At 47.7% G+C, this 26,591-nt stretch overlaps 1 protein-coding gene across 1 annotated transcript in view; it reads left to right on the top strand.

The window, feature by feature from the left end:
• The window catches only part of WIPF2 (WAS/WASL interacting protein family member 2), a 48,341-nt gene that overhangs the window by 258 nt on the left and 21,492 nt on the right, over positions 1-26,591 (top strand). The window lies entirely within an intron of this gene.

Genomic DNA, 26,591 nt, shown 5'->3' with positions numbered 1-26,591 from the left:
GGTCAGGGTAAGGGGGAGGGTCTGCAGCTTTCTTGCGAAGTGCTGGGCGCTGTTCAGGGGACCGAGGTCTGCTGGAGCAGAAAAGGGATGCCGTTTGGGATAAACTCTTGGGCGCGCAGTATCTCCGGGATTCTGTTTGTTCCTGTGACCATATTTGCTGGCTCAGGGTCTAGGGTTTTTTTTTTTACTTTTTGCTCGGGATCGGGGTGCAGGAAGCATCGTAGGAAATCTGGAGTTGGGAGTATAACTGTGGCTGCTGGGTTTAAAAAGAGGCACCCTGTTGGATCAGAACAGTGGTCCGTCTAGTCCAGTATCCTGTTTCAAGGAGTGGCTACTAGCTGCCCTGCGGGGCTAGCTGGCCAAGGTCTTCCCCCTGATGTTGCTTCCTGTCTCTGGGATTCGGATGTTTACTGCCACTGAACATGGAGGTCTCCTTTAGTCGTGGCCGCCGATAGACCTCTCCTCCCTGAATCTGTCGAGTGCCCTTTAAAAGCCGTCTGTACCGCAGTCATAGCTTGAAGACAGAGGTGGATCAATGTCATTGCAGGGCTGGTCTTGTTTGAAAACGGCAGTCAGGTGTCTTTTATAGGGAAGAGGTGAGGGGTGTTCTCCAGGTGTCTCGTGTGTGTGAGCTTGGAAGCAAGATGGATGAGCGAAGCAGGTTGGTATGTGCTGGCCTGGCCCAGGTTGGTACCAGACTGGGGGTGGGTAGGCTGAAAGGGTGGGGTCGGTTCCTGTGGGCTGGAAGGCCTGCGTGTGGAGGGCTTGGTTGACTCTGGCTAGCGAGGAGGAAGAGCGACTCTTTGGAAGAAGGCTGGCCTGGCAAGGGTGTGGTAAGAGGAACTCTGCCTCTTCCCAGTTGCTGGGAGTTTAGGGCCCAACTGCTTTGGGGACAGGAGCAGACGTTTCCTGGTGGCTTCACTCATACACTGCTGCTGTCAGACTTCAGAAATGATCCTGAGAGCAGGTGCAACTCTGGTAGGTGGGTGGAGAGGTCTTGTGCAAGTGCTTCCTTTTGTCTCTTCACTTCATTGTGCTCTGTTTTTGTTTGCCTTGTTTCTTATTAAAGGTTTCCCCTCGTTCTGTTACAAAGCCCCCTTTTGAGCATGCCCTGGTCCCTTTTCTTGCTGCTTCAAGGGTGGGCTTTGGTCTAATGTTAGACTCTGCCAAAGACAGCCGCCACCCTCTCTGCAGGTGGAGGCAAAGTTTCCTTCAGTTCTGACTTTTCTGGTGGTAGCATTTGCTCACTGAACGTGCCTTTCTTGAAACTTGGGAGCCGAGCTTCTGCTTGGGAGCGGAGGGTGTGAAAGGGACTGGTCAAGCAGAAATCTCGGTAGTTCAAAGGGATGTGTCAAGATAGCTGGGAAGCAGCCTGCTTGCTGGCTGGCCTGAATTCTGGTTTGTTTCGCTTTACACCTGTTCCTGTAGTTCATCTTTTCCTTGGGAAACCCTGCTCTGTTGCAGTCTGTGGATCCTGGGAGACAGTCTTCAATGGGGAGTCCCAGGCGGCTTTAAGGCAGAATTGTTGATTTGGATTTGGTTTCAGACCAGCTTTGAACTTGTCAGGAAGCATTGGAGAAGTCAGTTTCTCAGCCTCTGTCCTCCTGTGTCTGATGGACATAACTGGCTTTGCAGAACATTGTATGTTTGAAAAGTGCCACGTAAATGTTACTATCACACTCCTAGCTGCGATGCTCTAAGTCTTGTCGGTTTTCAACGTGTGGCTGTGATCAGTTGTTCCTAAATGTGACAAAATGTTGCCTCCTGAGGTTAGGTTAGTATAAGTTACCACGGGGGAGGGGGGGCTTTTCTCAATAGTTAGGTGGGCTCCTAATTTGAGCCATATACCTAAGTTGCTAAAGCACTACTTTCTTGTCCTTGTACTGGCTTGAGCTGTGCTTGGCTTTGTTGCCAGTGTTTTTAAACCCTCTAGCCAATGTGTTGCTTTTTTCTGGTCTTGTCCTTCCCCAGTCCCAGATTCCAATAAAAGCTGTTGCACAGAGAGGCTTCTCCATTGTTGTCGTCCCCCCTCCCTTTGCTGGTCATGGTGATCATCTTTGTGGCATTTCTCTGAACCTTGGACTGTGAATGGTCACTGAGGTGAGCAGGGTTGGCTCTGGTACCTACCTTAAGCCAGTGTGTTAGAGCATCAGACTGGGAGACCCAGGTTTGAATTCCTACTGTGGCTTTGAAGCTAACCGGGTGATCTTGGGCCACTCACACTGAGCTGAACCTGCCTCACTGAGTCACTGCGAGGATGAGGCAGAGGAGAGGCGAATGATGTGAGGCACTTTGATTCCATGTTGGGGAAAAAGGCAGGGTATATAAATGGAGTACATGAATGGGTGTACATAAGCGGTGGTGGTGGTGGGGAATAATGTAAATAAGTAGTAAATATTTAACTGGCTCAGATGTTTAACTGGCTGGTTTAAACGCGTGTGTAAAATTGATCCCATTTTCGTCTTTGTTTCGTGTCCAAATCGACCCTTCTCTTTTGATGGAAGCGAACTTCTCATATGGTAACCCTTTAACAGTGTTAGATCTGTGATATTATAGTGGTTTAGCCAATCTTGTAGGCTGTGACGAATTACCTTTGGCTTTAGAAACCAGCCTCATTCTTCAGTCGTTGCTAAAAAGCTAGGCACCAGAGTAAAATTTCAAAGAGCCGTGACAACATGGTACCTGGATTTGTTGATTACTGCAGTATTGAGTGAGAAATAAGTGGGGTGAGGGTGTAGAGATGCTTGCATTCAGTAGCCTTCTTGTAGCTGCAGGAGGAGGAAGCGCTTTGAGGTTTGATGTTGCACGGCCGTGATGAAATCCCTGCTCATCTTTGTACCGAGAGGTCCTTTAAACTCACCCTACCTCACAGGGTTGTTGTGAGGACAAAATGGAGAAGAGCTGCTTTGGGTCCCCATGGAGTAGAAGGGCAGGTTAAAAGAGAAGTAAATAAATAAATTTTACCTTAGCAACATGTGAGCTTCTTTTGAGTGGTACCCATGCAGTTACAGCGGAATTTAAATTAGCCTTTGATATGGGTCAGAGATTACTGTGTGGGTCCCAAACCCCAATTTGGAACCATGCTAAATGGGAGACACACATGAATGGCCCCGTGACCGTCCCTGTGTCCTCTTACTCTTACCTTAGTCACACAGGAACCAGTCAAGGAAGAGCAGAAGAATCACTGACACAGTGAGGGAAGAACGGAAGAATCATTGACACAGTCAAGTTTGAATATCCGCTTCATTGTCTCACTCCCCACCTGTCCACCAGAATAGGTTTCCCTGTGGGTAGCCGTGTGGAGTGTCCAGGAAGGTTAAAATGTTCGCTGTCTCGGACTCTTTTGTATTTTTCATTTTTCTATCAGGCTTGCGTTGATGATTTTGAAGAAGAGTAGATTTTTATACCCCACTTTCCTCCACCTTAAGGAGTCCCAAAGCGGCTTATAATCCCCTTCCCTTCCTCTCCCCACAATAGGCACTCTGTGAGGTAGGTAGGGCTGTGACGTTTCAGAGAGAACTGTGACCAGCCCAAGGTCACCCAGCTGGTTTCATGTGGAGGAGGGGAATCAAACCAAGTTCTCCAGATTAGAGTCCGTCACTCTTAAGCACTGCACCATACTGGCTGTCCCTCAAACCTAGCTCTGTGCTCCCATTGTGGACGGCTGATGGGTGTTTGGTGCAAGATAGTATCTGTGCACAGGTGTAAGTGCTCTGGATGTGGGTAGTGGTGTCAGGCCTTCAAGCTGTGGTGCTGCTATTGATTTAATGCCCTGACCAGGATGGCCAAGGCTAGCGTGATCTCCTCTATTCTTGGGAACTGAGCAGGGTTGGCTCTGGCTAGTATTTGGATGGGAGACGGTCAAGGAAGTCCAGGGTCATGGCATAGAGGCAGGCAATGGCAAACCACCTCTGAACGTCTCTTGCCTCGGAAACCGTATAGGGTTGCCATAAAGTGCATGTGACTTGATGGAACCTTCCGGCACCATTGATTTAATGGAGCACTTGGCAATTGGATGGTCTCGTGCTTCCGTTACAGTGTTCTTATTGCCGCTTAGTAATTCTAAGTTAGAGGCATGTCTGCTGTCCCTCTGTGCCTCACTGAAAGTTGAGCAGAGCAGGGTATAGCAGTTAGGTTCTGATACGTTGCAGGACTTTGAATGAATACTGTAAGAGATTGCCTCATGGTGTTCTGTTGCCCGTGTTGTGTAACTTGTTCTAGAGCAGGTTGCTCTAGGTTGGAGTCTTGCTTTTGCTGTTTGGTTCTTTGCTGTTGTGGGAGTGTGTCAACAGGGGACAGGCTGTGTCTTGGAGTAGAGCGTCTGGTTTGCAGCGTGCCCTGGGTTCAGTCCCTAGCATCTCCCTTTAAAAGGATCAGGTAACTGAGTCAAGTAATCTGAAAGACCTCTTTCTGAGGCCCAAGAGAGTCACTAGGTAGCACTGACCTGACCTTGATGTTGTTGTTCAGTCGCACAGACGAGTCCTGCTATTTGTGACCCCGTGGATCGCATTCCGCTGTCCTCCGTTGTCCTCCGGAGTTTGTTCAACTTCATGTTTGTTGCATCGGTAACACTGTCTAACCATCTCATCCTTTGCCATCCCCTTCTTCTTTTTCCTTCAATCCTTCCCAGTATCAGGGTCTTCTCCAGTGAGTGCTCCCTTCTCATTTGGTGGCCAAAGTATTTGAGCTTCAGCTTCAGTATGTGGCCTTCCAGGGAACAGTCAGGGTTGATTTCTTTTAGGATGGACTGATTTGATCTCCTTGCAGTTCAAGGGACTCTCAAGAGTCTTCTCCAGCACCATAGTTCAAAAGCATCTATTCTGACCTTGATATAAGGCAGCTTCATGTGTTCAACTAGACAAAAATGGTTTGGCAGGCATGCTGCTCCATTGGAACAGATCCACTTCTTGATGGCATGCCTGGTGTGCCTGCATTTCATTACACATAGCTGTCATGATCTTGGGAATCCAAACACGTGGTCGTAAGGTATTGCTTGATCATACCCTACAGCAGCTGGTGTCATGGGTGATTGTTGTATATATCGCCATGAAATAGCTAACAGCTTACTTGTTTGGTGGTTTCCAGGTGGAAAAGATCAGGGCAGTCCAGTGAAATGTAATCTTGGTGCACCCTCTTGAGAAGTTCTATGCCATGAGCCCAGAATGTGTCATCAATTAAACAAAGTGAGAGCCAGTTTGGTGTAGTGGTTAAGTGTGCGGACTCTAATCTGGGAGAACCCGGTTTGATTCCCCACTCCTCCACTTGCATCTGCTGATGTGACCTTGGGTCAGTCACAAGCTCTGGCACAGCTGTCCTTGAGAAAGAGCAGTTTCTGTCGGAGCTCTCTCAGCCCCACCTACCTCCCAGGGTGTCTGTTGTGGGGAGGGGAAGAGGAAGGAGTTTGTAAGCCCCTCTGAGACTCCAAGTGAAGGGTGGGGTATAAATCCAATCTCTTCTCTTCTTCTTCTTCAAACTGGAACCAGGTGGTAATCTTTTAGGAAGTGTGTTTAATTGACTACCTCCCCCCTCACACACACACCTAATAAAATATTTCAGTTAAACTGCTTCTTACTGTTGGGGAAATTTTTGAGATATTTATACTGTTCATAGAATTACTTCAGTGTTCCTTGTTCAGGCCATGAGAATTTGGGCAGCTTGTGAAAGGCGTCTTCTCTAATATGGTGTAGACTGTCTGTGCTGCCTTGAATCCTTCCTTTCTTCCTTTTATTCCTAGTTGGGATTAATTGATGCTACTCAAGACCAGTGCTCCCTCTAAGCTGGAGTCCTGTGAGCAAAAATTCTACTTTGTGAGCTCCTGGCATTAGAGTTGTGAGCCAGCGATTTGGCTACTGCATAAATCAGTTTGCTCTGGAGCCATCCTTGCTGAGCTAAAAAGTTGTGAGTGAACAATTTGGTTACTGCATAAATTAGTTTGCTCTGGAGCCATTCTTCCTGAGCCAAGACAAAAATGTGTGAGCTGGAGGCTAAAAAAACTGTGAGCTAGCTCACACTAACTCAGCTTAGAGGGAACACTGCTCAAGACCTGTAGGTCAGAGGAGTAGAGAGAGAAAGAGAAAGAAAATTACTTTGGTGTATGTTTTTAAAACTTTGTTAAATATAATTCAAACATGCTAAAAGGGATCCCAGACAATCATTAGATTATCCAATCTAACCTTTTCCAGAATCCCAGAACTGACAGAGAGCAGCAGTAACAGCCGTGGCTAAGAGAATGAGCTGTGATCCAAGCAGTGCCCCCCCCCCATTCAGATCTTGCCACTGCTAGAGAGACTAAGTGGTCTTAAGGAAGACTCATTTTCTCTGCTTCCACTCTGCCTACAACATGGGGGATAACACTGGCCTACTGTATCAGAAAGCTTCAAAAATTACAGCAAGCTGCAGTGTTTTGAAACACTTTGCACGGTGAAATGTCAATGCAGATGGAGTTGATCTCTGAGATAATGCAGCAGCCCAGATTCCTTGGCTTATCAGTTTTGGGTAGCAAATAAAAACTGTCCGGATGGAGTTCTTGTGTGGGTTGTGATGCTTTCTCTAGGATTAGTAGGCAGGATTTTCAAACTTTTGTTATTTGCTCGGATATCCTTCTGTGGGACGACTGGGTAGTGATTTGGTGAATCTGGTACCGGCGAGTCCTCTCTTGGCTTCATTAATGTGTCCTCTTGTCTTGTTCAGCCTCACCTTGCTCCTCCTCTACCACCTCGTTTGACAGAACAAAGTTGGAGTCCTGTGGCACTTTTAAGACCAACCAAGTTTTATTCTGGGTATAAGCTTTCATTTGCACCCGAAAGCATATACCCAGGGTAAAACATTGTTGGTCTTAAAGGTGCCACTGGACTCAGAAACTTTGTCCTGCTGTTTCAGACCAACATGGCTACCCACCTGAATCTACCTTGTGTGCCAGTTGACAGTTGGATGATTTGTGGCGTCTGTGAGAGCTCTCTGTTACAAAAAGGTTTTGTGCTCTGGGGGCATGCCTTCTTTACGATTGGGACCAGAATCAGCCTATCTCAAGACCCAGTTTTGGATTTTGCTTTTCTAGAAGAGTCCATGAAGTTCATCCCCCCCCCCTTTCTGTATGCAACGGGAACTAGTTTGGACATGGTGATGCTGTAATCCTAGTCGAATTGCACTGGATTTACATGGTGTAATCCTCCTTGAGTCTCAAGTAAGAAAGGTGGGCTGCAAAGAAAGTAATAATAAAATAATGTATCATTCTGTCTCGCAGTGGTATCCAGAGGGGGGCAAGAGAGAGTTTCCAGATCAGCACGTCCTTGGGCTTGCTAAGAACAGGTGCAAAATACAAGATGTCTTTTCCCTTTTGGGGGGAAGTGTGTAGTTCAGTAGGTTAATATCAGATGATATTATTTAGATCCTCTTTGATGTTTGTTTGTTTGGGTTTTTTGGCTGAAATAGACTTAGCATTTCTTCTCACATCTGCATGAAACCAGTGGGGGGGGGGGTCAGCCCGTGATTTGGACTGGGCTGTCACCAATATGTGGTTAACACTCAGCTTTATCTCATGCTTCTAGCAAATCCCCAGGAGCCGGTGGAACCCTTGAACTGGTGCCTGAAGGCAGTTTTGGGATGGATAAAGCCAAATAAACTGAAGCTTAATCCAGACAAGACAGAGGTACTAAGGTGGGTGGAAAGACTGACCCAGCAACTGAGGCGTCTCCTGGATGGGGTTGCACTCCACCTGAAGGAGCAGATTCGTAGCCTAGGGGTGCTGCTGGACCCAGGCCTCCTATTGGATAAACAGTTGGCAGTGCGGGGCAGGAACACCTTCCTCCACTTGTTCCATCCGCACTGGATTCCATTTTGTTTCTGCGTCCAGTTCAAGGTTCTGGTATTGACCATTAAATCCCTATATTGTTTGTGTCCTGTATAAACCTTAAGGGTCACCTACTTCTCTTTGAACTTATCTGAATATTACAAGTTTCTTCAGAGTCCTGTCAGCTGAGGCGAGATGGGTGGCGACCAAAGGGAGGGGGGCACTATTTTTAAAGTTGATTTTTAATGTGTTTAATTCTTAACTGCCCTGAGGGCCCCAGCTGGGCAAAAAAGTGGGATACAAATATTTTAAATAAATAACATTTTTTCTCTGAGGACCCCAAAGGTGGGTGTTTGGATTTTTCCCTGTTTTAGTCACTGATGAAGTTAACATCAGAATTAATCAGGCAAAATAGAATTAGCAAGAGCCACATGCATTCAATTTGCATTCTTTAAGTATAGCTTTAGTTATTTAAGCACATGGTTTGGACGGCTAACTTCATTTAAATACTATATTCCTTCCTGGTATGTAGGACTCAGAGCTGAAATATTATAATTTGATAACGGTTAACGTGCTTTAAATTGTGGTTTTGATTCAGAAAATGCATGCTCCATAGTTCTGCTGAGACTGTGAGAAAGAGGTTGCGTGTTTGATTCTTCCCCCATGTCAAAAAGTGTCTTCCTGTTGAAAGCTAGCACATCGGTGAAGCTAGGTCAGAACCGTGCTTTCTAAGTTTAGCTTTGCACAAGTTGGGTTTTTTCATGGGGGAACCAGTCCAGCATGTGATCCCCCAACTTGTATTCTGAAGTGGTACAGTCCTGGGAGGATTAACATTCTAGCACACTGTGCCGGAGTGCAGAATGGCGCTTCAGAATGTGGGTTTGAGGGGATATAATTGTTTAAAATTTCCCTGTGTGCAAAAGCTACCTGCAAATAGACAACATGTACATCGGGAAGAAAGGTACTAATTTATATCCAGGTATTGTGCTGGCTTTTGTATTTTTGAAGGGTTCTTAACACGGAGGGCGCTTTAAACTTGTGGTTCCTGTGCTAGTTCTTTCCAGTGGCAAAGTCTTTTCTACCATCTCATTCCACTGCATGAGTAAATCAGGAGTGAAAAATTGGTGAGCGGGGGCAGATCTTCAGAGAATGCATGCGTTAGTTTTGAACGCTTTGTTGATGAGAGTGTTACAGGAGTGGTGTCTGCTCATGGGAAGAGGATCACTTCCAGTCTAGAAAGCCAAACAACAGAATCTGCCTGGCTTTCCTGCAGGGAATTCCTGTACATAAAACAGAACCCACGCACGTGCTCATGAATTATGCAGCTGAATGTGATTGATTGGGGGGGGGGGGAGAAAAATTCTGCCCTTTATTTTTTAATTAATTTATACCAGCTTTTCTCCCCTAATGGGAACCCAGAGTACCTTACATCATTCAGTTTCCCTTCATTTTATCCTCACAACAACCCTGTGAGGTAAGTTAATCTGAGAGTGACTGGCCCAAGGTCCCCCAGCAGGTTTCCTTGGCATGAGTGGGGATTCGAAGCTGGGTCTCCCAGGTACTAGTCCGTCACTCTTAACCGCTACACCACACACAGGCTCTCAATAACCTGTTTGTTTTTTTAAACAATTTTTATTTAGGATATCATCACTCAAAATCAACATTTATAATACATTTTTATCCTACCCTCCTCCCTTCCCCCCCCCCGCATGGCTTCCCACAGTGCTACAACGTCCTGCAAAATTCTTAAATTCCTTCTTCCTTCCCTTTATCATTATAAGTTCAATAGGTAACTAATCTCTTCATATATAAATTTCTCTATTTCTTATTCCATATTTTTAAACTTTAATACTCAGTAATTATTAAAGCAAAATAAGTTGTCTCTTACATCCCAATTCTTCTCTAAATAGTCTTTTAAATCTTTCCAATCTGCTAAAAAGTCTTCTGCTTCCATATTGTTAAGTTTTCTTGTCATCTTGTCCATTTCAACCATAAAAAGTAATTTTTTAATCCAATCTCCAATCTCCGGGACTTTATCTTGCTTCCAACTTTGAGCATATGTCATTCTGGCAGTTGTAATCATATACCACATCGGTGTCCTTTTTGCCACATTGACCTCTTCCATTTTTAGTCCCAAAAGTAATATTTCTGGTTCTTTCTTAAATTTACATTTCACAATTTTTTCCATTTCTGCATGAATCTCAACCCATTTTTTTTTTGCTTTTTCACAAGTCCACCACATATGATAAAACGAGCCCTCAACCTTTTTGCACTTCCAACATCAATCAATACCCTGTATTTGAATACCTTGGACAGAGAGTCAGTATTTTAAAAATGCCTTCAGCTGTGGAAATCTGCGATTTGACGCAGCATAAATAGCAGAGGTGCCTGGGTTCCGAGTGAGCTTCTTGGCTACGTCTTATAATTTTTGTGCAAGAGTTAGGGAGGGTAGTCAATGCAGAGAGACTTATATGGGACCACCTTCTGTTTCCTTTGAGTAAATTCGATTTTACATTTCGGAAGGCTAGGGATGCCCTTGGCGAAATGCCGTGGCTCACGAATGCTGTGTCCAAAGTCCTTATCTGACCTTCTGCGGGGGTGTTAGGGAGCTCCAACAGATTGTGGGGCAGCCCTGCTAGGCCTGTGCCAGTCCAAGCAAACGGCCCTTTGTCAGACGCTGGTCTGTTTTCAGGCGCAGCAGTGGCCTGCAGCCGCCACCCGAGCTTCTCTCCTCTTTTGGGGTGCTGTTTGAAGAGCCAGTTTGGTGTAGTGGTTAAGTGCGCAGACTCTAATCTGGGAGAACCGGGTTTGATTCCCCACTCCTCCACTTGCAGCTGCTGGATGACCTTGGGCAAACCATAGTTCTGTCAGAGCTGTCCTTGAAAAAGAGCAGTTTCTGTCAAGAGCTCTCCCAGCCCCACCTACCTCACAGGGGGTCTGTTGTGGGGAGGGGAAGGGAAAGGAGTTTGTAAGCCACTCTGAGACACCTTTGGGTAGTGAAGGGCGGGGTAAAAATCCAATCTCCTCCTCCTTCCTCAACCTGAGAAGGTTGACTGCTACCCATGGCTCAGCCTGTAGTGGGGTTGCCAGGTCCCTCCCACCAACTGGCAGGGGGGACTTACCGGGAGCAGGAGGGGGGGCTCTTCTGTCATGCAGCAACGTGCCTGTGTCACTGGCCATGTGACCCGGAAGTGACACCATCTCTTCCAGGACGTTGGGGGTGACGCTCTAGTATTCGGGCAGAAGCTCTCTGGGAGAAGCCAAATGTACCACAGAGTCTTTGCCCAAATACCAGGGTGTCACCCTGACGTCCCAGGAGTCATGATGTTATTTCCGGGTTACGTGGGCAGCAATGTAGGCATGATGCTGCAGCTCGGCAGAGCCTCTCTCTTTTTTAGTGTGGTTCCCCCCCCCCCGCCAGCCAGCTGATCGGCAACTGGGCGGTGGGGCCTGTCAGCGGGGAACCCCAGCCTCCTCTTGGGGACCCTAGCCTTGCAAATGGGCTTGGTGTTTTTTTTTAGTTTAAGGGCCTAGATACCATAAAGTAGCTTTAGCAAAGGATCCGGTCAGCTTCTTGCCCACAGGATGAGGGGCAAGCCGGAAAGCTGCTGTTGGCCACTGCCTGTCTCATAAAGTGTGTAAGAACATAAGAACATAAGAGACACCAATGTTGGATCAGGCCAAAGGCCCATCTAGTCCAACACTCTGTCCAAGCTCCAAGATGACAGAGCACCACTTGCCCCAGAGTCCCTATCTATACCTTGTAGCTAATAGCCACTGATGGACATCTGCTCCATATGCCTATCTAATTCCCTTTTGAAGCCGTCCAAGCACCAAGAACACAGAGCATCATAGCCACCGATGGACCTCTGCTCCATATGCTTATCTAATTCCCTCTAGAAGCTGTCAATGCTTGTAGCCACCACCACCTCCTTTGGCAGTGAATTCCATGTGTTAATCACTCTTTGGGTGAAGAAGTACTTCCTTTTATCCGTTCTAACCCGACCACTCAGCAATTTCATGGAGTGCCCACAAGTTCTAGAAAAGTACCTCTTTCTTTACCTGCTCTTTCCCATGCATAATCTTATAAACCTCGATCATGTCACCCCTCAGTCGTCTTTTCTCCAAGCTAAAGAGCCCTAAGCGCTTTAACCTTTCCTCATAGGGAAAGTGTTCCAACCCTTTTATCATTCGAGTTGCCCTTTTCTGCACTTTTTCCAAAGCTATAATATCCTTTTTAAGGTGTGGTGACCTGAACTGCACACAGTATTCCAAATGAGGTCGCACCATTGATTTATATAGGGGCATTATGATATTGGCTGATCTGTTTTCAATACCCTTCCTAATAATCCCCAGCATAGCATTGGCCTTCTTTATTGCAGTCACACACTGTCTCGACATTTTCAGTGAGTTATCCACTACAACTCCAAGATCTCTCTCTTGCTCAGTCTCTGCCAGTTCAGACCCCATCAATGTGTATTTATATTTAGGATTTTTGGCTCCAATGTGCATCACCTTGCACTTGGCCACATTGAACCCCATTTGCCATGTTGACACCCACTCGCCCATCCTTGACAGATCCCCTTGGAGTGCCTCACAATCCTCACTGGTTTTCACCACCCTGAACAACTTTGTATCATCCGCAAATTTAGCCACTTCACTGCTTACTCCCAACTCCAAATCATTAATGAACAAGTTAAAAAGCAGTGGACCAAGTACTGATCCCTGCGGTACCCCACTGCTTACCACCCTCCACTGAGAAAATTGCCCACCTACACTCACTCTCTGTTTTCTATGAACTAGCCAGTTTTTGATCCATAAAAGGACTTGTCCTTCTATCCCATGATTTTTGAGCTTACTTAGGAGCCTTTGATGAGGAACTTTATCAAAAGCTTTCTGGAAGTCAAGGTAAACAATATCTATTGGATCCCCCTTGTCCACATGTTTGTTCACCCCCTCAAAGAACACTAACAGGTTAGTGAGACAAGATCTTCCCTTACAGAAACCGTGCTGAGTCTGCCTCAAGCTAGGGGAACTCATTAGCATAACTCATTAGGATATGCCACACCCCCTGACATCAGGGGCCCGGCGGTGGACCTGCAAGGCCAGCGGGAGTGCGAGGAAGCCCTGCCAAGGCCCTCCCTGGCCCCAGGCAGGCAGGGGTGGGGAGAGGCAGGGAGGAAGCAACTTACCCTCCCTCTTCTCCTGCCTCCTCCTGGCTGAATGAGGGCCGGAAGCGGGGTGGCTGGAAGCAGGGGGCGGGGCTTCGTCATGTGCCCTGCCCCCCGTACCTCACACGGGGGAACTGCGATCCCCCCCGATCCCCCCCGAAATGACCACTGCTGTCCAGTGTTCCAAGACATATGCCCAGCTCTTTAAGTCTCCCCCCCCATTGTCTGAGTCATGCTACAGACTTTGAGTGGACAATAGTATGTTAATGTTCTGTCTACAGCTTTGTTTTTATGCTTGGATGTTTTATTGGGCTTCGATTTTATAAGCCCACCTCAAGAGCAGGGTGTAGTAGGTTATAAATGCACGGGGGGGGGGGACACAAACAGCTAAGGTTCAATCTGAAACGTCTATGCCTGCTTAGTCCATGCAGTAATAGAACTTCAGATTTATATGGAGCTTTAAATCAGGGGTGTCGAACTCATTTGTTATGATGGCCGGATCTGACATAAATGAGACCCAAATACCCAAATGAGACATTGTTGTGCCGGGCGTGTCATAAAATGTAACGCCAGGTAGCAGAGATATAAACTTTATAAAGGACACAAAGACAAAGGGTTTTTTTAAACTTAAAATAAAATCATGCTTAAAACATTATCACTCTTGCAATATTTTGTATATTTAACAGTGTCTGATAACTGACACCTCTTGCTCTGAATTATTGCATCAAAATGTCTGTTGTGTTGGAATCTTGAGTATGCTGTTCAGGTGTGTATCTGTAAGCTGCAAACCTATGATGACGCAGCAGCAGCAGAACTGGAAGAAGAAGCAGATGACAGCCAGTCCCACTGCGGGCCAGATTAGAAGTCCTCCGGGGGCCTGATCCGGCCCCCAGGCCACATGTTTGACACCCCTGCTTTAAAGTGCTTTGTGTATTAGCTCTTGCTGAAATGCTTAGTTTGTGTTTCCATATCAGGGTACCCAACATGGTGGTTGTGGGCACCCTGACATCCACTGACACCTTTTCGGGTGCCCGCCGAGTGTTTTTGGAAAGTGGCCGGGGCCAGTTAGGGGTTTTGCCCAGCAAGGATTTGAATGGCTATTGGAGATCCAATTGGCTGTGCAGATTTTTTAAAAATGTCACTTTGGCAGCAGCTGCTGTCCCGAAGAAAAGAATGTTCACTGTGCGACTGAAGTAAAGGTGTGGCGATAGTTTTGTAGCTGGCTCCGCCTCGCGTGGCACCCATTTTGTGGTGACTGCACCTACCATGTTGTGTCAGAATTCCAGGGGTACCCGCAAGCTCAAAAATGTTGGGGACCCCTGCTCCAGATAGTCAGTGCTCCCTCTGAGCTGTGGAGTCTTGTGAGCAACAATTCTCCTTTGTGAGCTACTGGCATTAAAGTCGTGAGCGAGCGATTTGGCTGCTGCATCAATTAGTTTGCTCTGGAGCCATCCTTCCTGAGTGAAGGCAAAAATCTGTGAGCCAGAGGCTAAAAAACTGTGAGCTAGCTCACACTAACTCAGCTTAGAGGGAGCACTGCATATAATATATAGCAGAGGCTGAGAGTGAAGGGCTTAAGTAAGACTGCCCAGGGGGTTCATGGGAGAGAGGAGGTTCAGTTGAGGGATTCTTGATTCGTAGCTCAGTCCTCTATCCCCCTTTCCACGTCAGGGCTTGGGAATGGAGTCCCATGATTGTGGTCTAAGTGTCAAGGGTGCAGTTCTGTGTGCCGTTGCTGTTAGAAGAGGTTGCTAGAGCACACTTGGTTGATCTTGGTGGGACAGAGGGACAATGGAAGCATGTTTTGCCCAATATCAGAACCAAATGGAATGCTGGAATATGGACTAGACTCATATTTACTTTTCAAATTTCCATGCTGCCTCTCTGGAAAACCTGCTGAGGTGCCACCAAAGTTAAATACGATAAAACAGCATAAAATCGTTAATTTTTTTAAAAAATCTGCTTAAAAAGCAACATGAGCATAGAAACCTCACATACATTCCTCACCTTAAAAGTTAACCTCAGATTGTTCTCAGGCTAGAAGCAGACTGCAGTTTGAAAAGGCCAACCCCTTAATTAAAAGTCTGGGTGAAAAGGAAGTCTTTTGGCCTGGTTCCTGAGAGAAAGTAGGGTAGGCGCTGGGCAAACCTCAAGGGGGAGGCCGTTCCACAGGTGAGGTGCCACCGCTGAAAAAAGAATCCCGTGCCTGGTCTCCACCCACCTCTCCTTTGCAGAGAGGGACACAGAGAGCGGGGCTTGTAAGGAGGGTCTCGACAGCAGAGAAGAAGGAGAGATTGGATTTATACCCCTCCCTTCACTACCCAAGGGAGTCTCCGGGCGGCTTACAAACTCCTTTCCCTCCCCCTCCCCACAACAGACACCCTGTGAGGTAGGCAGGGCTGAGAGAGCTCTGACCGAAACTGCTCTTTTTCAAGGACAGCTCTTATCAGAACTACGGCTTGCCCAAGGTCATCCAGCCAGGTGCGAGTGGAGGAGTGGGGAATCAAACCCGGTTCTCCCAGATCAGAGTCCACGCACTTAACCACTACTCCAAACTGGCATTTAACCACTACACCAAACAGAGGAGGGGGCAGACCTAGTTTGGGCTTTCAGAATGCCGTTTGATGCAGCTGTTGATGCATTATTTAAAAAATGATGGCTTTATTATGTTGTTCTTACCTTTGTGAACTGGTTCAAGCAGGTCCTTGGAGAGGCAGGGCATGCATTTTCTAAATAAATATCTAAATATCAGATGGGTGTCAGGAGTACAAGAAATTCTTGTCTCGGCAGCTGAGCACGAGCCAAACCTCACATTTGAGCATGCTTGTCGTCTTCCTGCTCCCCGATAACACCCATGTCCTGCCTGTGCTTCGGGCGGTGCAGCCGCCTCTTTGGCTTCCTCTTTGCGCCTGGAAGGGCCTTAAAGGTAAGAAGAGCCCGTGCCGAAGACCTGTGATATGAATGCGGTGCTGTGTTAGGCACCTGCGCGGCCGTATCTCTGTGACCACGGTCGAAGCCTGCATTTTCTTTCGGCTCCATCTAGGGCCTGCGTAAGGCCGTCCTTGTTAGAAAAGTAATTATCGACCTAATGAAGATTGGGTAGGGAGAGAGCAGCATCTTGTTCTTGTAATAATGATGGTGATTATATGTGACTCGCTGTGTGTTTCTGAGGAGTTAATGAACCAAGGCAGCAGCAATCGCTCCATTCATGTGGTCGCCGCTTTCTGGCCAAGGCAAGTCGATTCTAGCACAAGCCACCGATTGGGTCGTGCCTGCCTTACTGAAAAGCGAACTGGTTGGTTGTAATACGAACCTTCAGAGGTGTGAAATGGATTTGGAAGGTGGTTGGATGTGCCGGGCTGGAGAATCGAAAGCCGAGGCAGCAAAGCTCTTAATAAGTGTGACCGAGAAACTGAGTTGTAAACCAGGAAGCTGCCAACGCAGATTTCACCTCACCTGTGAACTCCCGAGATGAGTGGCTCTCAAACTTGTTGAAACAGGACCCACTTTTTATTTGTTTTGATGTACTTACTTTTTTTTATAGCCCACCTTTCTCACTGCAGTAGTTTCAGGATGGGCAGAAGGAAATACTTCTTTACACAGGGAGTGATTAAAATGTGGAATTCGCTGCCAGAGGATGTGGTGATGGCCACAGGAATAAACAGCGTTAAAAGGGGATTGGATACGTCCTGTCAGTGGCTACTAGCTGTGGTGACTGAAGGGAACCTCCATATTTAGAGGCACTAATCCTCTGAATCCCTGAATCAGGAGGCAACATCAGGGGAAGGCCTCAGCCTCTGTGCCCTGTTGTTGGCCCTCCAGAGGAACTGGTCGGCCCCTGTGTGAGACAGGACGGAGGCTGGACTAGAGAGACCACTAGTCTGATCCAGCAGGGCTCTTCCAGTGTTCTTATCAGGGGAAGGCCTTGGTCTCTATGCCTTGTTGCTGGCCCTCCAGAGGAACTGGTTGGCCCCTTTGTGAGACAGGATGCTGGACTAGACACGTTATTGGTCTGATCCAGCTGGGCTGTTATGTTCTTACTGTAACTCAAGACGAGTTACACAATGTAAATCAATGGACTCAATAGGATGATGCATCTTATAAGCCATGGATTAGGAATTGCAGAAATTTGGAGTGGAGCTGTTTGTCAGCTATGCTGCCATGGGGGTTGGGGGGTTCATTCTGTGTCTTGTTAAGTGCTATTGCATTCCTATCTCTGCTGTTATGCCTTTGCTGAAACACTTATCTCTACAGATGTGCAGGAGGAAGTTGTGTTGTCTGGAAGTCTCCTATGTACCGTGAGAGACTCCTAATTCCCAGCTGTAGCCAGCTAACGGTTTCCTAACTTGTCCCGCGTGTGGGAGGGTACCTAATTGGCCCATGCCATGGGGGGGGGTGCATACGAATACCCTATATCCTGTTAGGCTCTATGGGTTGCCGCCATTCTTAACAGTGCGTGTGTTACTGCATCTATAGCTTTGCAATACAAGTATAACCGTTCCTGAATGTGTGTACTTCGTTGTTAGCTGTGGGTTCTGACACTGTTGTCTGAACAAAGCATAAGTATTAAGCATGATGTGTTAAGTCAGGGGTCCCCAGCCTTTTCGAGCCTGTAGGCACCTGTGGAAAACTGACACAGCACAGTGGGCACAGCCACGAAACGGCTGCCACGAAGTAGCTGCTGCAGGAGCCAGAGCCAGCCACAAAACGGTTGCCCCAGCTTACCTGCAGTCACACAGCGAAGGTTCTTGTGCTGTGGTGACAGCTGCTGCCAAAGCAGCATTTTAAAAAAATAGGCACAGTCAGTCAGAAGCCTTGCTGGGCAAGAAAGAAGTGTGTCAGCGGGCACTATGGCAGCCCAGGCACCAAGTTGGGGGCCCCTGTGTTAAATGGTGTAAGTCATGACGCTCCCTCAGTAGAGAAATGGTGCATTTTCCTGGACCAGTCTGTTACAGAGTAGCCCTGTTTCCTCTGCAAAAATGCCCTTCTGGACAATTCTGTTTTATGGGAGCCTTCCTGACCTCAGGCAGGCCATTCCACAGGGTGGGGGGTGGCATCCTACAGAGAAGGCACACGTGTGGGCATTTGTCGATCGTGCCCCACTGCAGGGTGGCACCTGCAGAAGGTCCTGCTCAGGTGGGCAGAGTTGTCTTGGTGGGCTCTAGGGGGGATAGGCAGTCTTGCACGTATCAGGGGGTAGAGATATGAAGGCCCAGAAAAAACCTGGAAAAATTCGGGAAGAAAACGGTTTTTTCTCATTTTTTTCCTGAAGCCTTTTTGTTTTTTTCCGAAAAATTGGAAAAATTGCGAAAAGAAAAGAAATAAAATTGATTATGGAACGTTTTATTTTAACATGATTAATAAAATATTTTAAGACTAGGTGTTCAAATATGGTATCAGATTGATGTAATTTCTGTGCACTGAGGACAAGCAAGTCCTAGGTTACAAACTGAACTCTCCAATGCAAGAACAAGATGCATTTCTTCCTTTAGGAGGTGCGATTGTCAGAAGAAAATAAAGTTTCAGTTTTGTTTTTGCATGTGGGTGGGTATTCTGTAATAATTGTTTGGATACACTATATTTTTAATATGCTAGTTGTGATAATTTCATGCCAAGTAAAAATGTCGATAGTCATATTTTATGTTCCTAAAGTAACAGAATGACTTTCAGTCTGGAAAAGACAAAAGAAATGCTAATGTAGCATTTTTTTCAATTTTTCCAAAAATTTCCATTTTCCCCCGAAAAAAACGGGAAAAACCCGGGGGGTTTTCCGAGCTTCAAAATTTCCGGAAATTTTACATCTCTAATCAGGGGCTGAGGCCATGAAAGGCTTTGTATAGCACCTTGGCTGGCACCTTGGATTCAGCCCGGTAACTGATGGGCAGTCGATGGAGAAAGGCTGCAATACCCATGCTCTACCTCGCCCCTGATAAGAATCGAGGTGTGACATTCTGCATCAGCTGGAGTCTCCTGATTTGATTCTGAGGGGAGACCTGTTTTTTTGGAACCTCTTGCAATGTAACTCCATGGTACTTCCCCCTTCCCGTCATATAACGCAGGAGCCTTGCATCCGTTAACACGGAACAAATTTGTTTCATTTTTTGTGTTTAACTTTTGCAAACTTTTGCTGAGCAACAGATTGTGTTCCAAGTCCGTTCACACAGGGTGCAGAGGCCTGGATTTACGACTGAGCCCCCCCCCCTTCACCTTCTCCCACCCATCTAGGCTAGATGGCCACCTGACAGCAATGCGGATTCTGTGAACTTGGGCAGATCATGAGAGGGAGGGCAGGAAGGGCTGCCTCAGTGCTTAGTTCTCGTGGCCCTTTCTTTTTTTCTTCCAACGCTTTATTGAGATATATAGTCAATTACATACACAAAGAGCCAGTTACAGTAGATTAATACATAAGAGAACCATTAAAAGTAGAAAATTACAACCAAGCGTAAGCAACACGAATGGTTAAAAGGAGAAATATATAGCTTCACAAATTAGACAACTTAATATACAGCATTAATAGCTTCTAAAACCGATTCAAATTCCTTTCGTGATGCTAAATAATCTAAAACTGGGAACCATATTTTAACAAACCTTGAAGAGTAAACTTCTGTTTCGCCTTGTATTAGAGAGTCTGATAATGTATCCATTATACAGTATTCTTGAATTTTTAAGAGCCAGTCAGAGATATCAGGACGTTTGTCATTTTCCCAAAATTTGCCAATGACCACCCTTGCAGCTGCACAAAGTATCTCTACTTGTGGCCCTTTCTTACATGCCCAGACAAATCCTGATTGCCACTTTGGGATCAGGAAGAAATTTTTCTACAGGCCAGTTTGGCCGAGGATCCTGGAGGTTCTTTTCATCTTCTGAACGTCGAACAGCAGTCGCTGCAGGTGTGGAGGGGGAGGTATTTGTGTATTTCTTGCTGTGCAGGGGGTTGGACTAGATGACCCTGGAGGTCCCTTCCATGATTCTATCTCACTCGGTTCCTCTGGCTCCTCCCCATTCCTGGCCTTGCAAGCCACCCACGGAAAATTCACAGCCCACTTTTAGGTCCTGAAAAGTATACTTTCTTGTGTTGTGCTTTGGTAGACTAGGTATATATTTAGCACCTTTCTGTCGTGATGCTCCAAAGCACTAAAGCCTTGGTAATTGTGACGTCCTCCTTATTGGGGAGGACTATTTTCCCTTTAAAAGTTCTCTTTATTATGTTTAACTGGGTAGATTCTGCTGCCACCAGGAAATTTTAAGGATTTCTGAACGTTTATGCTTCTACTGTTGCTCTTTTTAGTTTGATAGACCGAGTTCAAGGCTTACTTACTATCAACATCTAACTAAAACTCCTGACTGACTCACATACTCATCCAGCCAGATTCACTTATTTATTTATTTATTTTATTATTATTTGTATTTCTATCCCGCCCTCCCCGTAGGCTCAGGGCGGCTTACAGGGCATATTGCCAAGTCATAGCATAAAACAATACATACAATAAAATATTAAAACCAGTTATACTCATAGAAAAATATATTCAGTACTCTTCTCATAAAACCCAAGATGGCCGTCTCTTAAAAATCTCATTCAAGTGCTCAACCTCCAGATTACCCTGTTCCCAGATTCTAATGCGTTGATGGTGCCATGGCGTTGGTGGTACCATGGCGGTGGCGGCTCCTATTCGAACACCTGGCGGAAGAGCTCCGGCTTACAGGCTCTGCGGAACTGTGCTAGGTCCCGCAGAGCCCTGATCTCCCCTGGGAGCTCGTTCCACCAGATAGGAGCCGCCACCGAGAACGCCCTGTTCCTGGTCACAACGCACTTCCAAAGCCGCTCCCCCTCTCTGTCAACTACCAATCATACCACACTTGCCTCTCTCAACCAAGCTAGTCTATCTACCACAGCAATGCAACCAAACTTTTAAACAGACACACACAGAGAGAAACAAGGAATCGTTACAGTAATCCTTTCAGGGGCAGTCTAAGGCACATGAACACATGAATCTACCTGATACTGAATCAGACCTCTGGTCCATCAAGGTCAATATTGTCTACTCAGACTAGCAGTGACTCTCCAGGGTCTCAGGCAGAGGTCTTTCATTTCACCTACCACATGAGCCTTTTAACTGGAGATGCCGGGAATTGAACTTGGGACCTTCTGCATGCCAGGCAGATGCTCTGCCGTGAAACCACAGCCCCTTCCCTCCATTATGTTCCACATATATTGGAGTTAGGGATGGCTATGATTGAAGACAAGGGTATGCTTAAGGCTGTCTAGTCGGGAGGGGCTGTGGTTCAGTGGCAGAGCCGCTACTTTGCATGCAGAAGAAGATGGGATTGGATTTATACCCCACCCTTCACTCGGAGTCTCAGAGCAGCTCACAATCTCCTTTCCTTTCCCCTCCCCACAACAGACACCCTGTGAGCTCGGTGGGGCTGAGTGAGCTCTGAGAGAACTGTCCTTGATAGAACAGCTCTGACAGAACTATGGCATGCCCAAGGTCATCCAGCAGCTGCGAGTGGAGGAGTGGGGAATCAACCCCAGTTCTCTCAGATTAGAGTCCGTGCACCAAACTGGCTCTCACATCAAACTGGCTCTCCCAAGTTCAGTCCCCGGCGTCTCCGGTTAAAAGGAACAGGCACTAGGTGATGTGAAAGAGCTCAGCCTGAGACCCTGGAGAGCCACTGCCCCAGTCTGAGCAGACAATAATGACCTTGATGGACTGATGCTCTGTTTCAGTACAAGGCAGCTTCATTGCTGAGCTGGATCGGAACCTCAGCCGGCCTCTCTGGTTCTGTTCTTAACCAGGACGTTACTCTGGTACCATTTTTGAAAGTTGGAGAATATGCATTATTTGCCTTCTCCTCGATCACTGCATGAAGTAAACCTTTGCCTCACTGCATCAAGACAGCAAGGGGATGTCTGTCTCACATGAGGTGCTGGTGAGCATCGCCACGAAAATCTGTTACAGCCTCCACTGAATCCCGAAGCCTGCTCCTTAATTGCCGCTTTGCTTCCAGTTCCATGGGAGGTCACGTTGCGCCAAAGAAGTACTAATCCTCCCCTGATCTCTGTCGTCTGAAGTTGGCCAGACATACTGGAACTCAGTGCTGTGTGTGTTTTAAAAGTCAGAGGAACACAGGAGCCAAAGCGGAGGAAGTAGTGTACCAGGTGCCAAACGGGGAATAGTGCTGTGACAAAGAAGAAAAGCGCGAGATGAGGAAAAAACCCCAAAGGGTGTGGAGCAAGGCTCAGTTATTCCAGTTTTTTATTGCCACATTGGACAAGATCTCCTAGCCAGCTCCCTTTTAAGTCAGGATGCCGAAAAGGTAAGATCATAGCTGTGCCGATCAATAAACCCCCTGCACAGCGAGACCCATCTCCACTTTTGGCACACCACAGCTTGGCAAAGAGGAGTAGATGGGAGCTGCTGGAAGCAAGCTGAGTTCCCATCAGGGCTTAGTTTCTCCTCCGGGTGAGGCCAGAGGCAGGAGCTCTTGGGCGCGATCTGAAAGGCACGAGCCGAAGGGCTCTTGGCCATTAGCCCGGGGACTGTGTCAGGCAGCCTTGGTGAGGATGAGGATCTGTATCTTTGTTGCTTCGTGTTGTTTGGAAAATTTTTGGTTGTCCCTGTAGGCCTCTTTTGGGTGCCTTCAGGGAGAAGAGCAGTGTACAAATGCCGTAGAAGAAGAAAAGAAGAGATTGGATTTATACGCCGCCCGAAGGAGTCTCAGAGCGGTTTACAACCCCTTCCCCTTCCCCACAACAGATACCCTGTGAGGTAGGTGGGGCTGAGAGAGCTCTCTCAAGAACTGTCCTTGATAGAACAGCTCTGAGAGAACTTGTTACTGGCCCAAGGTCACACCCGCAGCTGCATGTGGAGGAGTGGGGACTCAAACCTGGTTCTCCCAGATTAGAGTCCTCTGCGCTCCTAACCACTACACCAAAATAAGATTCCCTCCTACCTGCAGGATTGGAGAACATGAATACATGAAGCTGCCTTACACGGAATTGGACCTTTGGTCCCTCAAAGTCAGTCTTGTCTACTGAGACTGGCAGCGGCTCTCCAGGATCTCGGGCTGAGAGTCTTTCCCATCACCTAATGCCTGGTCCTTTTAACTGGAGATGCCAGGGACTGAACCTGCCAAGCAGAGGCTCTTCCACTAAGCCATGGCCCCTCCCCCTAATAGTAGCCCTCTGTAGCAGGAGAGGAGTAACTCCACCCAGTGCCGAGGCTGACTAGTCCGCCTTGCGCAAGAGCCTCCTGTTACTCAAGGATTTTCTCATACCAGGAAGAGTTTCTGTCGCCTCTTGAATCCTTGCCTGGTGCGTATTTTATGGAGCTCGCATTCACCAGAGGCCTGCTGAAGCATGTGGCTCACTTCCCTTCCTGTTCAGGTGATCCCGCTGGGAAGCAGGCGGGCCACCCTCCTCCTGACGTCACCGCTGCTTCAAAGGCAGGGTGGTTTGGCATGCTCGTAAACCCAGGAGCGCGCCTCTGCCCTTGGATTGAGAGAGGGAAGGAAAAGAGTACTCTGGCAGAGAGGAGCCCAGGTGGATTCATGGTCTTCTCTTTACATGAAATCTGTTCCTTTCTTCTTCTTTTTTAAAAATGACTCCTGACTTGGTAAGGCCTGCTGTTCTTCCGGTTTGCTTCCCTTCCAGGTAGTTGTGAAGATCTGCTAGTTCTTGGGAAGTGCTATGAGCTTGGACAGAAATAATGCCTTCAGTTATTCAAATTGGAAATAATAATATCATATCCTATTCAGATGACTGTCTGCTTTAAATTGTATGCCATCCCAAGTTGGGGGGGGGCAGGGAGTGGTGTGACTTGGTGAAGGCAGGCATCTAGCCTTGGGTGTAAGGGTTTCTTTAATCATGCTTAAATTGCCTTTAGTTTGACTTGTGTGTCTGCGTGCTGCGTGCCTATAGTTGCCCCCCCCCCTTTTGCTGTCAAATTACAGCTGACTTATGGCAGCCCCGGAGGGTTTTCAAGGCAAGGTGGATTTGCCATGGCCTGCCTGGTGTTCTGTGGAGGCCTCCCATCCAAGCACTAGCCAGGGCCGACCCTGCTTAGCTCCTGAGAGCTGACAAGATCAGGCTGGCCTGAGCCACCCAGGTCAGGGTGCCTAGGTTGTAGATGACAGTTTTTTCAAATAAGGTAGTCTAGGGTTGCCAGATCCCGGTTGGGGAACTCCTGGAGATTTGGGGATGGAGCCTGGGGAGGACAGGGACCTCAGTGGGGGTACATTGTGCCCTAGGTGCCACCCTTCAAAGCATCCATTTTCTCCAGGGGAACTGATCTTTGTAGCCTGTAATTCTGAGGGATCCCCAGGTCCCTCCTGGAGGCTGGCATCCCTAAGGCCTGATCTTTTAACATGGTGTTCCTACCTCCGCTGCCTCCTTCCCCCAGCCCTTCCACTGTTGCAGTCTCCTTGTGCTACAGCTTGTTCCATGCTGCAGATCCTTAAAAACAAACACCTCTTATGCCAACCAGTGTTCCCTCTAAGCCGAGTTAGTGTGAGCTCTTATGCCAACACCAGTGTTCCTTCTAAGCTGAGTTGGTGTGTCAGGCAGCCTTGGTGAGGATGAGGATCTGTATCTTTGTTGCTTCGTGTTGTTTGGAAAATTTTTGGTTGTCCCTGTAGGCCTCTTTTGGGTGCCTTCAGGGAGAAGAGCAGTGTACAAATGCCGTAGAAGAAGAAAAGAAGAGATTGGATTTATACGCCGCCCGAAGGAGTCTCAGAGCGGTTTACAACCCCTTCCCCTTCCCCACAACAGATACCCTGTGAGGTAGGTGGGGCTGAGAGAGCTCTCTCAAGAACTGTCCTTGATAGAACAGCTCTGAGAGAACTTGTTACTGGCCCAAGGTCACACCCGCAGCTGCATGTGGAGGAGTGGGGACTCAAACCTGGTTCTCCCAGATTAGAGTCCTCTGCGCTCCTAACCACTACACCAAAATAAGATTCCCTCCTACCTGCAGGATTGGAGAACATGAATACATGAAGCTGCCTTACACGGAATTGGACCTTTGGTCCCTCAAAGTCAGTCTTGTCTACTGAGACTGGCAGCGGCTCTCCAGGATCTCGGGCTGAGAGTCTTTCCCATCACCTAATGCCTGGTCCTTTTAACTGGAGATGCCAGGGACTGAACCTGCCAAGCAGAGGCTCTTCCACTAAGCCATGGCCCCTCCCCCTAATAGTAGCCCTCTGTAGCAGGAGAGGAGTAACTCCACCCAGTGCCGAGGCTGACTAGTCCGCCTTGCGCAAGAGCCTCCTGTTACTCAAGGATTTTCTCATACCAGGAAGAGTTTCTGTCGCCTCTTGAATCCTTGCCTGGTGCGTATTTTATGGAGCTCGCATTCACCAGAGGCCTGCTGAAGCATGTGGCTCACTTCCCTTCCTGTTCAGGTGATCCCGCTGGGAAGCAGGCGGGCCACCCTCCTCCTGACGTCACCGCTGCTTCAAAGGCAGGGTGGTTTGGCATGCTCGTAAACCCAGGAGCGCGCCTCTGCCCTTGGATTGAGAGAGGGAAGGAAAAGAGTACTCTGGCAGAGAGGAGCCCAGGTGGATTCATGGTCTTCTCTTTACATGAAATCTGTTCCTTTCTTCTTCTTTTTTAAAAATGACTCCTGACTTGGTAAGGCCTGCTGTTCTTCCGGTTTGCTTCCCTTCCAGGTAGTTGTGAAGATCTGCTAGTTCTTGGGAAGTGCTATGAGCTTGGACAGAAATAATGCCTTCAGTTATTCAAATTGGAAATAATAATATCATATCCTATTCAGATGACTGTCTGCTTTAAATTGTATGCCATCCCAAGTTGGGGGGGGGCAGGGAGTGGTGTGACTTGGTGAAGGCAGGCATCTAGCCTTGGGTGTAAGGGTTTCTTTAATCATGCTTAAATTGCCTTTAGTTTGACTTGTGTGTCTGCGTGCTGCGTGCCTATAGTTGCCCCCCCCCCTTTTGCTGTCAAATTACAGCTGACTTATGGCAGCCCCGGAGGGTTTTCAAGGCAAGGTGGATTTGCCATGGCCTGCCTCTGTGTCACGACCCTGGTGTTCTGTGGAGGCCTCCCATCCAAGCACTAGCCAGGGCCGACCCTGCTTAGCTCCTGAGAGCTGACAAGATCAGGCTGGCCTGAGCCACCCAGGTCAGGGTGCCTAGGTTGTAGATGACAGTTTTTTCAAATAAGGTAGTCTAGGGTTGCCAGATCCCGGTTGGGGAACTCCTGGAGATTTGGGGATGGAGCCTGGGGAGGACAGGGACCTCAGTGGGGGTACATTGTGCCCTAGGTTCCACCCTTCAAAGCATCCATTTTCTCCAGGGGAACTGATCTTTGTAGCCTGTAATTCTGAGGGATCCCCAGGTCCCTCCTGGAGGCTGGCATCCCTAAGGCCTGATCTTTTAACATGGTGCCTGCTGCTGTGTTTCCCGAAGCCCCAGGCCCACTTTTCTCTCCCTCAAAGCAAAGAATGAATCCTGTGTTTCCTCCTCCTCTTTGGAGCAGGTGCTTCGGGAAGCCGCAGGAGGGCTGGGTGGAAGAGAGCCTTGGGGCAGAGAACGCAGCCTGGTGACGAAGGGGGAAGGCGGGGGCACCCTGGCTTGGTACAGGAAGTTTGCAACATGCACATTTGTGCTCCAAGCCC

Source organism: Gekko japonicus, unplaced genomic scaffold (assembly GCF_001447785.1).
Source record: "Gekko japonicus isolate JY-2015 unplaced genomic scaffold, Gekko_japonicus_V1.1 scaffold678, whole genome shotgun sequence".
Classification (NCBI taxonomy): domain Eukaryota; kingdom Metazoa; phylum Chordata; class Lepidosauria; order Squamata; family Gekkonidae; genus Gekko; species Gekko japonicus.
The sequence above is the reverse complement of the archived record's forward strand: the minus strand, read 5'-3'. Positions and strand labels throughout refer to the sequence as shown.